We start from the raw sequence: 15773 nt of genomic DNA on the forward strand, positions 1-15773 counted from the left end.
TTCGAAATGAAACAATTCGTCAAAGAACTAAAGTCACCGACATAGTGCAGAGAATCAGTACGCTGAAGTGGAACTGGGCTGGTCACGTAGCTCGAAGAACAGACGATCGCTGGAGTAAACTTACTCTGGAATGGAGACCAAGGCTGGGAAATCGGGGTGTAGGTCAACCTCCAACTAGGTGGGACGACGATCTCCGCTTAGTTGCAGGCCCATGTTGGATGCGAGTAGCAGGAGATCGGTCATCTTGGCGTTCATTGAGAGAGGCCTATGTCCAGCAGTGGACGACTATAGGCTGATATGATGATGATGAATTAATTTCCCATACAACAAACGTGATTTTTTTGGCCTTTTTTGCTCGATTTAAAATAAATTATAAGCAAAAAACTTTTTGAAAAAAAGGTTTTATTTAAATGCTTACTTTAAAAAGAAGAAAATAAATTTCCCCTTAAAAATTCTAACTATTAAGTTGTAACCTCAATATATTATACGATTTGCATGATAATAAAAGCTTGTCCATAATATAAGTATAGGACGACTAGCAAAGGATTTACCTGTACAGCTAAATAGAAAACTTATCAATCATATAAGATTACCTTTAGTCCCGCTGTCGGAACTTCAAACGTAAAATCAATTTTCACAAAATTCGGTAACTTCCTTATCTATTTGATGTTTGAGGGTAAACAAGACATGAGCAATATTAATTATCTTAAAATGTCGGATTATTTTTTGCATCGTGATACACTTGGATCTGGTTGTTTGAGTTTTGATTCTAAGAAAAACCAGGCTTTTAATAATGTTTCAAATTCAATATTATAAGCATATTGCCAGAAATTTCGTTGCACTTTTTTGCATATAAGGGGGCAAACGAGCAAACGGGTCACCTGATGGGAAGCAACTTCCGTCGACCATGGACACTCGCAGCATCAGAAGAGCTGCAGGTGCGTTGCCGGCCTTTTAAGAGGGAATAGGGTAATAGGGAAGGGAATAGGGGAGGGTAGGGAAGGGAATAGGGTAGGGGATTGGGCCTCCGGTAAACTCACTCACACGGCGAAACACAGCGCAAGCGCTGTTTCACGACGGTTTTCTGTGAGAACGTGGTATTTCTCCGGTCGAGCCGGCCTATTCGTGCCGAAGCATGGCTCTCCTACGTATGCAGCACTAAAATTCGTTAATAGTATAGAAACCGTAAATTTTTCTTGGATAAGACAGTTCTTACTATTGCTAATGCTCTGTATCATCATATTATAAATCTCTTTTTAACCTAGCTTCAATAGCCAATCAATAAACCTAAGTTTTGCTAAGCTCTTCCAAATGACCTTGCAAGGAACACAGTTCCAAACAAGGCCAATGTTATACATCAGTCGCTTAACTTGAAAATAGAGTTACAATTATTTATTTATTTGCTTTTACTAAAACGACATTATATTTTCTTTCAATTAAGCAACACATTAAATGCTCAATATATTTATATTATCTAAAAAAACTATAACGAACATTGCTTGAACATCATCTTATAACTAAGTATATATAAGAGGAAATTCTTTAAAAATAGTGGCAATGAGTATCACATTGACACCTTATAACTAATTGCCAATGCGTTTTATAAAACAATCAAATTTTTTTTAATCTAAAATGGCCTTCTTATGGGCCCGTTCTATGTATAAGTTTAATAATCCTAATAAGTAAAGATGTTTTAAAAAACAACATTATTTTAATTGTTACGGTACGCATTTATAACTAAAAATAACTGTTTATATGTTAATGATGTTTAGATGTTCCTTGTAAAGTTTATGTTCCCTAGCAAGGCCAACTATCGAATCTTTGGTTGGGCCTTATAAGGAACCACCGGCCTTCCTAGGAACATTACCAATATTTTAACGTAAATCGAGGCAAAAGTAGATTTTCTTTTATTAGTACCATACATATATCAATATACGATAATCCCCTGCAATAAAATTTGAGATAAATATAGGTTATGTAACTAATAAAAACTAAAGTTTTTCAGGGTTGCGGAAATTACAATTGTAACCTCGACAACCAAAGTCCACAAACAGTGAGAACTCGTGGCCATAAGTTTGATGGATCTAAGTGTGTAGTAGAAGGAAAATATCGACTATCGTCCAACTAATTCTAAAAAGAATTATGACTTGTGGCTCTGGAGATATTATAATACATTGACTAAAATACAAACATTAAAAATACATACATTCATACATATTATACTTTCGACAAAAGTGTATGTATGCATATTTTGTTCAGACGGAGATATACTCTGGACACATATTATATATCGAATTTGATAACCTCCTTTTTGAAGTCGGTTGAAAACCGCACCAGACGAACGTCATTATCTGAATAACTAAAGTAAGTATTTCAATTTTTCATTCCCGTCTCATAAATATTGCCAAATAAGATAAGTACAAAAAAAAGTGTAATTTATCCTACATTAAGTTTCCATTCGGTATTGTTGTCGTAATTCATATTGAAAAATTTCTCGACACAGAGGGCCGAGAAAGTTCGAGTTGTGTTAACGAAATATTAACAAAGTTATTTTGAGAAGGACGTTAATGTTAATTAAATAATTAATATATTTCGTTGTAATATTGTTTACGACTTCTGGCACGAGGCAGAATTAATGCACCAAATATTTTGCGTTGGCGGTTATTATTAATTATTATTGACATTAATTTTTTATTGACATAAAATGGTGGACGATTTAATAACTTATTGTCCTTGTTTGTCAATAGACATTTTGAAGATATATTCTGAGAAGGATAAAACATTGTACTTAAAATCTGAAAAATTGTAACTTAATCTGAATGTACACAGAGTTTGACTAAAATACTTTATAAATATTTTGTCCACTGTATAAAGTTCTGAAACTAGCAATGACAAGAGTACCTTTTTTAATACGCTTTTTTTATTACTGTATGGGAAAACTCATGGCGTTTGGCCATTTCTCATAGAAATGTTTGCAGATTGTGTATTTCTGTTTCCGCTATAACAACAAAACTAAAAACAAAATAACATTCATATTTGAGAGGTCCCCCATACAAAAACACAATTTCTGCCTACTTTAGCTCTATAACTGTACAGAACCCTTTGTGCGACCCGCACTTGACTGATTTTATACTAATACCTCTCTTAATTCATCCTTATATTTCAAAACATTATCCATTATCTAAAGCCTACAGAATTATCAAAATTGAAGAACGCTACAATCCAAAATATATTCTGGCACTCAGATACAGTTTACGTTGTGATAATATCTTATGAATAATTTTATTTGTATTTATGATGATAACAATAAAACGGCAGTTTCGGCGCCTTCTTTACTGTCTATTTAAATAAAATTTAAATATAAAACCTATTTATTATCTTCATTGCGCAGACGAAAGGGTTTGCTTAAATGTTGATTACACTGCAAGGAACGTATTTTCTCTGAGTACGTTGAAGCTAAAATTAAGGGTTAAGATTTTGGTTTTCTTTGTTTGTAGGTATTTCCAAAACTATTGACTTACTGTCTGTCTGTAATCTTTTCACGCTCAAACCGCTGAACTGATTTAGATGCTCACCTAGTATCTTTCTCAGTTCTCTCTTCTTTTTATGTAGGTAAAACCATACAGTTGATATACATAGCAGAATAGAGAAACAAAGGCCTGAGCGAGCGAGATGTCACTATCAGTAACACTGCGTGGCATAAAGAGACGTGTGATACATGACAGCAGAACAAATTTTTTGCATCTGTTTGACGTCCAGTCGGCACTTATCGGCACCTTCACAATTTAATCTCTTAGAAAGATGCTTGTGTAAGTGTATACGTAAACAAAATTTTACACACAGACGTAAATCAATTTTGGTTTCGTTTGACAGCTCGAGATTGTTGCTCTGTTCCGCTAGATATATTAACTTTATGTGTGAAACAAAAAGCTTCTCATGATTTTACTTCCGCATTTGAACCTTTTCCGTGGATTCATCTCATGACACCTCTCAGGCTCTCACACGTCATGTCATAATATATGACACGTGACTTGGTACATAGACCATTTAGAGTATTACCTTGGAGTTTATTGAAACTAAACCTTGTACTCTTAACATAGAGTTCATTTTAGAGGTACGATAATTCTGTATACCGCGACCGTCACAGTCATGGAGGTAATGTAACCAATCAATCGCTGACGTCACAACGGTGTTGCGTTTCAAAATCAATTGCCATATAACCGCACTCCATCAATTACAGCGCGGCGTTTCCAATATATTAGCAACATCAAAATTATAGTCAATCGAGAAATAAAGGCAACAATAAATACAAAGTATTCGTTACTTCGTATATCTATCTCTGTTGCTCATAACTCATAAGTGTCAAAATAATTTTGATGTTCCTACTCGATTCTTGAAAAAGAAAGTCGAATGAAATAATTAGGAAAAGAAAAAAATGAGTATTTTGATGACTTGATATAAGTTAACTTGTGAGGTCACCAACCCGCAACTGTCTTATGTCACTTCTTTACGCAATAACTCATTCACCACAATGGGCATTGTCCAAAAAAAATCACATGTACTTTTTATATTTTTTTTCGTTAAAATAGGGTATTTTAAGAATATAAATTAAATAATTTTGAAATTCATTGGCTAGTTTTTTCTCAATAAATTTTTAAAGTTTCGTCCTGACGTCATCATCGGCCGCCAATTGACCTCTGCATATGTTTTAAATTTCCTTTCAATCTTATTTATAATGGCTGGTTCGTCAAATGCAAGTTCTCATTATGTGAAAGCTGATACGAGAAGCTTAAAAAAAGTTCGAAACGTAATGTTGGTCGAATTTATTGCTAATTTAACGCCATTAAAGGTCAAACAAAGGTTAAACGTATTTGTTCAAAAATATAAGTAACTAATGGGTATTTTTTTCGTTTATATACAGAAAAACGATCACTGACCTTATTCCTCGAAATGTTTTTGTAATGAGCAAAATTAAAAAAAAATGGACAATCCCCATTGAGCATTGCATGGTATGTGACCCGCGATTGATTAGCTAATTTTTAGTTTTTACCTTTGTGTTTCTGTATTCACATCAATTTTGTCCTTTATCTGTCAAGACGTGACTTCCCCGATCAGATAAAGTCAAAAAGACCGTGTATACATTATGTAAACATTATTATTAATGAAGCAAATGTTTCAGCACGTGTAATTCACCTCAGTATAGACATCCCGGATAAAAGTACTTAAAAATTTCGCCGAAAAAACATCGGTAATCCGGGTTTAAATGAAACAGCTCTTAGCTGATCAAACACGGTGGATGTGTGCTCGCATACAAATGATACAACTTAGGTATAATCTCTTAATGGATCGTCCACTAAATCATCCTGACACGCCCAACGTAAAACGCCTATGTACACTCTAAACTGCGTGTAAATCTGCCTGGGAATTGAAAATTTTTCCTGAAAAACTCTTTTTTTTTTTTGAAACAGTTTAAGTTGCCCGAGAAACACATGCAAAAATGTTTCCGAAAATCTCATTTCGGAAACAGTTTATTTTGTCAAGTATTTAAATCCGACCTCTGGATGATACTATGAATTCGTGATCAAAATTGAGAAGGCATAATTTAAATGTCTGTGAAGTATGCTCTTTATAGAAGACTTTTAGTACTTTTTAGATTATTTTATTATGTACACATTGTTGCGAATTTATGAATTTGTCACTAAACCAGTTGGTTAGAAAATAAAAAAGTGTTTAACGCTGCGACATATACTTTGCGCGACATAGCTCTATTATAAGAACTAGAGATCGCCCAATGGTCGAAATGAAATTCGACCTTAGTTTCAACGACATTAAGGGCGAAGCCAAACGTAATTTGTGAGTCGTGAGCGCAGAATTTCTGCCGGGCAGAATTTTTTTCATACAAATCACGACTAACAAAATTACGCTCGTGTGGCTTCGCCCTTAAGGACTATAATAATATTTTTTTTCAACTCTTGCCTCTGGGACTCAGCTGATCTCAGACTGGCCGTATAAACATTGTCTAATAGTATCTAAGACATAAAGTTAATATACCTAGCGGAATAGAGAAACAAAGGCCTGAGCAAGAGAGATGTTACCTACTATCAGTAGCACTGCGTGGTAAAAAGAAACGTGTGATACAATATTCAGCACGGCAGCACTCTTTTTTTGCGTCCAGTCGGCACGTGCCGCACGTTGACAATTTAATCTCATAGAATTAATGTTCAATCATGCTTGTGTAAGTGTATACGTACACATATTTTTCAAACAGATGAAAACCAATTTTGGTTTTATTTAACAGCTCGATTGCTATATTCCGCTAGGTATATTAACTTTATGATCTAAGATTCAATAAAAAAACTATAATCCTTTTTCAATTTGTCAACTTGTTGCCAACAGACTTCAACCATAAATAAAAGAGTATAATTCGTATGTAAGGCTTGTCACTCAAAAATCTGTCATCTTTCCTTGTGTGTGTGTTGTAGTGTGTGTAATGTTTAATTTGTTAAAAAATGTATGAAAAAGCATAATTTCTAAATAATTTTAGCTCGATGCACTCCTTCACTATAAGTATAAACTTTATCTGTGAAAAATTTCATTCACCTACCTACGTTTCCCCATTTTTCGTCAAAAGGGATGCTTACAAAGTTTTCGGCCCGCGTATTAATATATAGATTATAAGAAGACTATCTAGATTATTTTACATAATTACATTATTTACAACTTACCTTGTCACCGTATTCCAGGCTACCCTGGCTGCCAAGAGAGGCTTGCACAGCAGGACGGTAAGATTAGCAATAAAGAACAACAAATTAGTTTCTCTTTACTTTTTACGGACGTAATTAATCTTTCTAGGATTAGAGTTTGTCACTTTTAGCTTTCTTCACTGTTGTGTCAGTAGACTAATGGTAAATTATACCTTTTCATCTAATACTTCCCACTCCTTCTTCTGATTACGAGTCCTAAGACACCTATTAGACGTCCCTGGATCTCTTGAGATCATAATAATATTATGATCTCAGTAAATAAGTAATATTACTTACTATCGAAGAGTTTTCATAGCCTAGACGTTTTCTTTATCGCTTTTTTATAGAATCGCCGATCAAAATGTATGGAATGACGAGTCGGACGTCAACGTCATATTAACGAAGCTTATCGGCGATTCTTTAAAGAAGCAATAAGGAAAAGGTCTTGTTGGTAGTTGATAGAATTTCGCTTTAAAAACCTTTTAAATAAATATATCTCAAGGTACAACATAATATATTATCTCAAGGCAGAAGACTTACAGAAATCTTGTTATAATTAAATCGACGTACGTGGGTAGTCAAATAAAATATTTGCTCGAAGGAAATCAGTTTCGTACGCCCCCAGGCGTGAACAAACAGGGTTGTTTATTCAAATCCACCAGCACCCGTAGCATGGCTACAGTAGAAATACAAAAGTATAGACAAACAGCGGAGATAAACTGAAGGTGCCGCGGCCGTTCCGATCTTTACCGCGGGGCGCGGCTAGTCGCGATCGACAAAAAATCAAATATAATGCCACTATATGACATAGATTATAATCCTAAAAATTCAAATAAAATCCTACTTTATGACGTAGACTGTAGTCCATGTCTTAAAATGGCATTTTAGTTAAAATTTTGTCGATCGCGGCTAGCCGCGGTAAAGATCGAAACGGCACCTTCAGTTTATCTCCACTGTTTGTCTATACTTTCGTATTTCTACTGTAGCCATGCTACGGGAGCAGGAAGACGATCTAAGCATAATTACATTATGTACGTCATTTATCATTCGAAAATTTTATCATAACTGTACCTAACCTGTCTTTTTACTGTGTTGTGTGAGGGCACTGAGAGCGTTGCTTTTCCTGATTTATGCTTCGATTTTTTACGTGTGTAGTAGGACAGTAAAGTAGATTTTTTTCTAATTTTTAATTAGACACAAAATATTTTTTCAAAACATCAGTATCAGGGGAAATACGGACAAAATGACAGGGTGTTTTATTTTTCAATCATATTTATTTATTAATGACATTCTAATTAGTCTCAACCGTTTAAAGTTATCTTAGGTTCATTGACTATAAGTAATTTTTTTTAAATAGCTTTAAAACCCATACTATGGCCATACTCATGGAGTCTTGGCTCCAAGACTGCCGATTAGTTTTTCTTTCGTAGTTTTACGGCTTATCCCCTTAAGAAAATAATCAATACTAACTATCAGAAACACTGTACATGGTATGTAATTTTGTCCATTTTATTTGTATGTCATTTTGTCCAAATGTAACCAAAAACAAATAAGTATCAAAATTCCATCAAATAACTAATGATTGCAATAAAGTTCATAGAAATCACTGGCTACTAGCATAGTTCATCGATTTTAATACAAATAATAACAAATTACAGCAAATAACTCGCCGGAAAACAGGACAAAATTATCTGTTAAATAAACTTTTGAAGGCGAGAAACACGTTTGATCTGCTTACTGCGGCACAACTGTGAGAATGGCGCTCAAAGTCTGGCAGGATTGTTAATAGTATGACTCCCGTCACGTGATACAGTCGCGGAAACGACAGAAACGTATCTAAAACCCCCTAATTTTAAAATAACGGCACTATGTCATTTTGTCCATACATGACGTCATTTTGTACGTATTTCCTTTAATGCTACAATTTTGAAGGATTTAATTAATAAAAACTTCAGTATAGCAAGCAAACGCTTACATAAAATATTTATTTTGTAAAGACATGTCAGTGTGTTTGGCCATCTATGGCATCATGGCTCCTAAACTCACTGATACGTGGGAGAGCCATGCTTCGGCACGAATGGGCCGGCTCGACCGGAGAAATACCACGTTCTCATAGAAAACCGGCGTGAAACAGCGCTTCCCTTCCCTATCCTCCCCTGTTACCCTATTCCCTCTTAAAAGGCCGGAAACGCACCTACAGCTCTTCTGATGCTGCGAGTGGGCATGGGCGACGGAAGTTGCTTTCCATCAGGTGACCCGTTTGCTCGTTTGTCCCCTTCTTTCGTAAAAAAAACCAACCGATTAAAAACACTTTGTTTCAAATCTGTGATTGAGTTTATATATATATATATATATATATATATATATATATATATATATATATATATATATATATATATATATATATATATATATATATATATATATATAAATATTTATATATATATATATATATATATATTTTCTTAGAGGATAAGCATACTAAGCAGTGACTAGTATATTTTTTTGCGAAAGCACGAAGCCCCGGAAACCAAAAGTGACGTAAAATTAGTTCCACAGTTTTATCATAACCTATATGTTCGTGTTGATCATGAAAGATACGTAAGAGGCTTAAACGATGTCCTTTTGGGATATAGCATAAGAGTCTGGGCTCCTCACCTATTGGAGCGTATTTGTAATAAAGTATGTCGTTTCGAACGACGTATCTAGACGAGTCAAGCTCATTGTTATTTACTTTTTCAATTAAAGTACGCGTTTCATCGTCAGCAGATTGCGCGATCTGGGCCCAATTCCGCGGTCGTGTTATCTGGCGAACGTCAGCAGGATTTCTACTTAAGAAATCTGCGTGTTGCATCAATGCACCTTTTCTATATTCGATAACAAAATTAAAATCCTGCATATACATCCACCAGCGGGCGACACGCGGAAGTAGGTCCTTCTTATTTTTAGTCAGTTTTAGTGCATTGCAATCGGTGACGATTTTAAACGGAATTCCGAGTAAATAATGCCGAAAGTGTTGGAGAGCTCTCAAGACTGCGAGAGTCTCGAGCTCATAGGAATGGTATCGTGGTTCGGCGCCCTGCGTGGTTCTACTAAAATACTCGACTACACGACGTCGATTATTAGAATGTACCTGAATGAGCACAGCGCCGTACCCGATAGCACTCGCGTCAGTGTGCAATTCTGTGGGGAGTGAAGGGTTGAACACCGCAAGCACCGGCTCGCTAGTTAAACAGTCGATTAAGTATTTCCGCGCTTTTTCCTGCTCCTCACCCCACTGGAATGGCACACCGTTTCGTGTTAAATACGCTATGGGCGCGGTTTTAGATGCGTAACCCGGTATATATCGGCGGAAATATCCGGCTAGCCCTAGGAGCTGTCGTACCTGTCGCACGTTCGTGGGAACCGGTGAATCAATGAGAGCTTGAATTTTACGTTCGCTTGGCCTCACCTGACCTTGGGATATCTTACGCCCCAAATACTCCACCTCTGTTGCCACGAACGTACTCTTTTTCAGGTTGATGGAAAATCCAGCTGTAGTCAAAGTTTGGAGTGTCTCACGTAAATTTTCGATTGCCTCGTCGATCGTGTTAGCTAATACAAGGACATCGTCGACGTAAACCAGGACTTTGCCACTTTCGATCAATGTTTTCAAAGTTTTGGTAATTATTCTTTGATAGACGACCGGAGCGTTGGCTAGACCAAAGGGCATCTTCAAGTATTCGTACTGGCCCTCGGGCGTAACGAAGGCCGTTTTCGGTATAGAATCGCTATCCAATCCTATTTGATGAAAGCCAGTTGCCATATCCAGGCAACTGAAGAACTTACATTTACCAAGTCGATCAATATGATCTTGAATCAACGGTAATGGATAGCGATCCTTCACCGTTATTGCATTTAACGCCCGGTAGTCTACACAAAGCCGATCCTTACCATCTTTCTTTTTGACAAGAATAATGGGACTGGCATATGGAGATTCGGACTCGCGTATCACCCGCTTATCTAATAGATCGCGTATTATTTCTCGAACCCTCATTTTCTCGTCAATAGAAAGCTTGTAAGGCCTATAATGTACTGGGACATCACTCGTTAATTCGATGTGCATACTGCCCGTATTAACGGTAGTTGAGGCGGTACCCACGATAAAACTATCTTTAAACTGATTAATTACCTCGTAAAGCTTATCCCGATCGATTCCTTGCAATGGCGTATCAATCGACAACGGATCGTCAGATCGAACAATTAACACAGTACTCACTGAATTCGTATTACACACCCGAGTAATTCTTTGTTCATTATTCACACGTATATAAGCCACTCCGTCCCTATTTAAAACGTCCGTTCCTATCAAAATTGGCACATTTATACAACCCGTCGGAACAACAAATAAATCAACTTCTAACGAGATATCACTGAATTCGATCACTAATGTCACGTAACTAGTGCAAACAATGTTTTGATTACCGATACCCCGCAAAAGTTGATATGTGGGTACCCGCGCGCAATTAAAATGTTTTACCGCAAACTCTGAAATTAACGAGATATGGGAGCCACTGTCTATTAAAACGTCAGTCGGAATACCTTGTACGACCGCGGTAGTGAGATCACTATTAATTGAGCCTTCAATTTCACGACAGAAATTTACATTTTTTGTATTACGAAATTCCGATCTCTGTTTAGCAAAACAAGTCGTGACGTCGTGACCGGTTTTCTTACAAAAAGCGCACACAGTTAATGAAGTATTAATATTACTCGTAGTATTTGAACTTATCGTAGAACCGGTATTGTTTTCAGGCTTAGGACGTTTCGGACAAAGTTTTTGTACGTGACCGACGTTACCGCATGTATAACATTTTAAATCACGTCTGGTATGGGTTTGACTAGGCGTAGCACTACGTTTACGATTATTGAAATCTACAAATTTACTACGCGAAGGACGCACAGGATCACGGAATGCACTCGGTTTCGGTTTAGTGTAAATAGACAAAAATTCAACAAGGTCTTTAGATGTAAGTCGAGCATTCATGGCTGTAGCACGAATCTGCGGATCGCAAATGCCGCGAATAACAATAGCAACGATTAAATCATCGCTCAAGCCTTTTACTATGTTCAAGCGTAAAAGCGAGCGTCTAGCATATTCCGCGTATGCAGCAAAGCGATCAGAATTCGTACTCATAACCTCATAAAGTATGTTAGCGACATCGATTCTTCGCGAGCACAATGGCTTAAATTCTAATTTAAAATTGGTCCAACTGCGATCACTGGTGACCCAGTCGTTCAGCCAACTACGGGCGTCCCCTTTTAAACAGTTAGCTATTCTCGCTAAGCACTCGTTATCGTCCCACCCGTTGATCGCGCGAGCTTTTTCAACTTCTTCACACCAAGAATCGATGTCGTGTAAGCTCGGATCGAAATTTGAAATGTAATAATGGTTGGATCTTACTTTTGATAGCACGCCGAGTGCTTCGATGATCCTGTCCGTCGGGTCGAGGGTAGGTAACGAACTCGCGGTGGACGTTTCGGCAGCACTGGCGGTAGATTCCGGCGGTGGAACCGTTTCCGACGGTGCTGATGGCTCGGACGCCACGTGGTCGGGCTCGATAGCAAGCGCGCGCACGGAGCCCACGCTGGCCGATGGGATGGCGCGATCCTCCAACGACCGTAGTCGCGCGAGGATCGTGCCTATCTGTTCCTGCAAGTTGCTATTCGAGCTCTCGTCGCGACGCGTAGCCCTACCGCCACTAGCACGTGTTCGGCGTCCGGACATTATTTAAACTTAGAATTATTAACCACTACAATTTAAAAAATGTCACTCGCTGCCACCAGCTGCGGGAATAGGCAAAAGAGCTCTATCCCACTTCTGATTTTGGCGAAGACGTATTAATTATTTAAAAAAAATTAATCAAAATACAAAAAATATTTTAATGCACTAAATATAAATTTTACAAATTAACAGAAATTAACAAAAACGAAATTATCGACACGACACACGAGATGTTCACGGCACGAAAGCTCGATGAGCAAAGAGGGTGACCGGCGCAAGCGCTCTGCTTATATAGCTGGGTTGCCAACATGGCCGCCTTCGGGACTTCTTTATGCTAACAATATATATATATATATATATATTGTCCGCACCTTACATAGGTCCGCTATCCGGTCATCTAATGTTGATTTGTCATTTGACATACCTCGCCAAATATGATCATCGGTGAACCAACCGCCTATGAATGAATTTCTCTGATAGTACACATTACATACATCTCAATGAGTCTTTAATCCGATGGTTGAGGCTTGCCCTCAGGGCTACTAAGCTACCTTTACATCTAACCCTTAAGCTCAAACACGGATACTACACACTGGGGTCATTTTAGTTATCCTACCTACCTAGAGTACCTATTGTATTCTATATTTTATGAGACTCTAGAGTCATTTAAAAAGGTTTTAACCGATTACAGGAAAAATAAATATTAATGATTGGCAGCTAAGGTATTAATGCATATTATAAACAATAGATAAACATCTAAATAAAATCGTGCAATTGCGAATCGGGCGCGCGTCTAGCTATAGCGGTTCTTGAGATACAGCCTGGAGACTTCGTTGTCTGTCCGTCTGTCGACGGACAGACAACGAAGTCTTGGTAATAGGGTTCCATTTTTACTCTTTAGGTATGGAACCCTAAAAATTATGGTGAAATGCCTAAATGGCATGTAATATCCATACTTCCATACTAATGTTATAAATGCGAAAGTGTGTCTGTTTGTCTGTCTGTCTGTTACCTCTTCACGCCCAAACCGCTGAACCGATTTTGCTGAAATTTGGCATGGAGATACCTTGTCCCGAGAAAGGACATAGGATACTTTTTGTCCCGGTTAAGTGTCCCTTGTTTTTTATAAGTATAGCCAAACTTTAATATTATAACGGGTTAAAACCCGTACCGTGTATATTCTTAAGCATGTCAGTCTTACGGAAATGATTCTTTTTGTGAGAAGCTACAACATAAAAGAAGACGCTTAAAAAATATATTGAGCGTTATTTTGGGGATTCCCCTAGGAAAGGATTTGCGCGAACGCCAATCTCGGGAGGTAATCCCATCCCCGAACTACACACACTAATGGAAACACTAAATGTTTGTTGGAAATAGAATATTGTAAACACTCTGGCCGTTTGTTCATGGCTTTCGTCACCGGCACGTCAACGACCAAAATTTTAATAAAATGCCACTTTACAACACGGCCGAAACGTCGAGAAAAAAGTATGTAGTAGCATTAATACTAGATGTAAGTCGCGGTAAGTCTCGAGTAATAAGTTTCTACCATTTGTCTTGCGACCCATGTAACCGCTGCTTTGTACTGGCGTAGAGCATAATGAACCCTATAGCCTAGGACTTAGGTCATAAAGTGAGGCTTTTACTTAAAAACTAAGGAAGAGTAACTAAGTTAAAAATTTGTCCACGAGTCTACAAAATGTGTACCGAATACATGCATGCTTTATGCATGTATTCGGTACACAATTTTGTGTAAATAAAGAAGTGACTATTATTGTCAACGGCTTTATTTCGTTATGCTAAGTACGGTTTTGCTCGATAGTTTAACTCCGAATCGCAGGAAATTACATATTTGACATATTTAATTCTATCGAACCCTTATCGAACCGGCTCGGAGCGAGCCTTCGAGCTGTCAGTTTTGCGGTCCACACGGTGGTTATTGCTCGATTTGGAGTAATACTATCGGGCAAAACCGTATGTGAGTACTTAACATAAAGAGTGGTGTTTCGTAGCTATTGTCATATTTTAGTGTACGAAAAGGAACCAAATTCAAAACGGTTGAAGTATGGGAGTTACGTTTCCTTAGTTTTTATTATTATTTTGTTTGAAAATTTTTTATCTCGACCGGGAAATAGCATAAACATGGCTGCCGCCGTTGTAGCCGGCAAGGACATTGAGAAGCCCCAGGCGGAGGTATCGCCCATACATCGCCCAAACATCATATTGTACCTTATTTCTGCAAATAAATGATTTCAGATTTCTGATTCTGATCTGATCGCATCCGTATCACGCTCACATCCCGCTACGTACTTCCGTTCCGTCTTTGGAGAAAGTGTGCTCCGACTTGATCAATGGCGCCAAAAAACAGAAGCTGCGTGTTAAGGGACCAGTGCGCATGCCCACCAAGATCCTCCGCATCACCACCCGTAAGACTCCTTGTGGTGAGGGTTCCAAGACCTGGGACAGGTTCCAGATGAGCATCCACAAGAGGGTCATCGACCTGCACTCCCCCTCGGAGATCGTGAAGCAGATCACCTCCATCAACATTGAGCCCGGTGTAGAAGTTGAAGTCACCATTGCCGATGCGTAGACACAGCTGCCAATAAACATTTTATATAACATTATTCGTAGCTTTTACGTGACTTGTTATCGGTGACGTCCCGGTGACGGTGGCGATGGACAAACTGCCTCAAGTGTTTATGTTATTATTTGTACGTAAACTGATTTGAGTTCACGCCTACAACATGGAGGTAAAGTTCAAACGGCGAATTAGGCATTAAACTTGGTATAAAGTCATTAATATATTGTGTGGAATTATGTGCCTTGTTATTTGATTATACCTATGGGTTATAGGAATGTCGTGTCATTTAACATATCTCTATCTTCTTATTCTCTATATATATATAGAGGCAATGATTTTTATATCAAAATCATTGCCAATTTTCGTTGTGATTAACTCAAGAACGGATTGTCAAAATTAAATGTTTAGGCTTTGTTCGGACTGTTTAGTATGGTTGGTTTATGTGAAGTTTGAACAATTTCGGTGAAGCAGTTCTCTATTTATCACATTTTTTGTAACAAATGTTATGTATATTCAGTATGACAAGAGTTTATCTGCAAGTTCGTTGCACTGAAATAATAATTATTATCCATTTATCGCAAGGGAACTCTACATTTTCTGAGACGTTAATCTATCTTTTTCCCGGGACTCAATGTGTCGTCATACTGCTATGCTATAAAAACATATTCGGCGGTAATGGTGTTAA

At 37.6% G+C, this 15773-nt stretch overlaps 1 pseudogene; it reads left to right on the plus strand.

Annotated features, from left to right (window-relative positions):
- The first annotated feature begins 14649 nt into the window (after positions 1 to 14649).
- Positions 14650 to 15123, plus strand: LOC121733912 (annotated as a pseudogene).
- The last annotated feature ends 650 nt before the right edge of the window (positions 15124 to 15773 follow it).

This window comes from Aricia agestis, chromosome 14 (assembly GCF_905147365.1).
Source record: "Aricia agestis chromosome 14, ilAriAges1.1, whole genome shotgun sequence".
Lineage (NCBI taxonomy): Eukaryota > Metazoa > Arthropoda > Insecta > Lepidoptera > Lycaenidae > Aricia > Aricia agestis.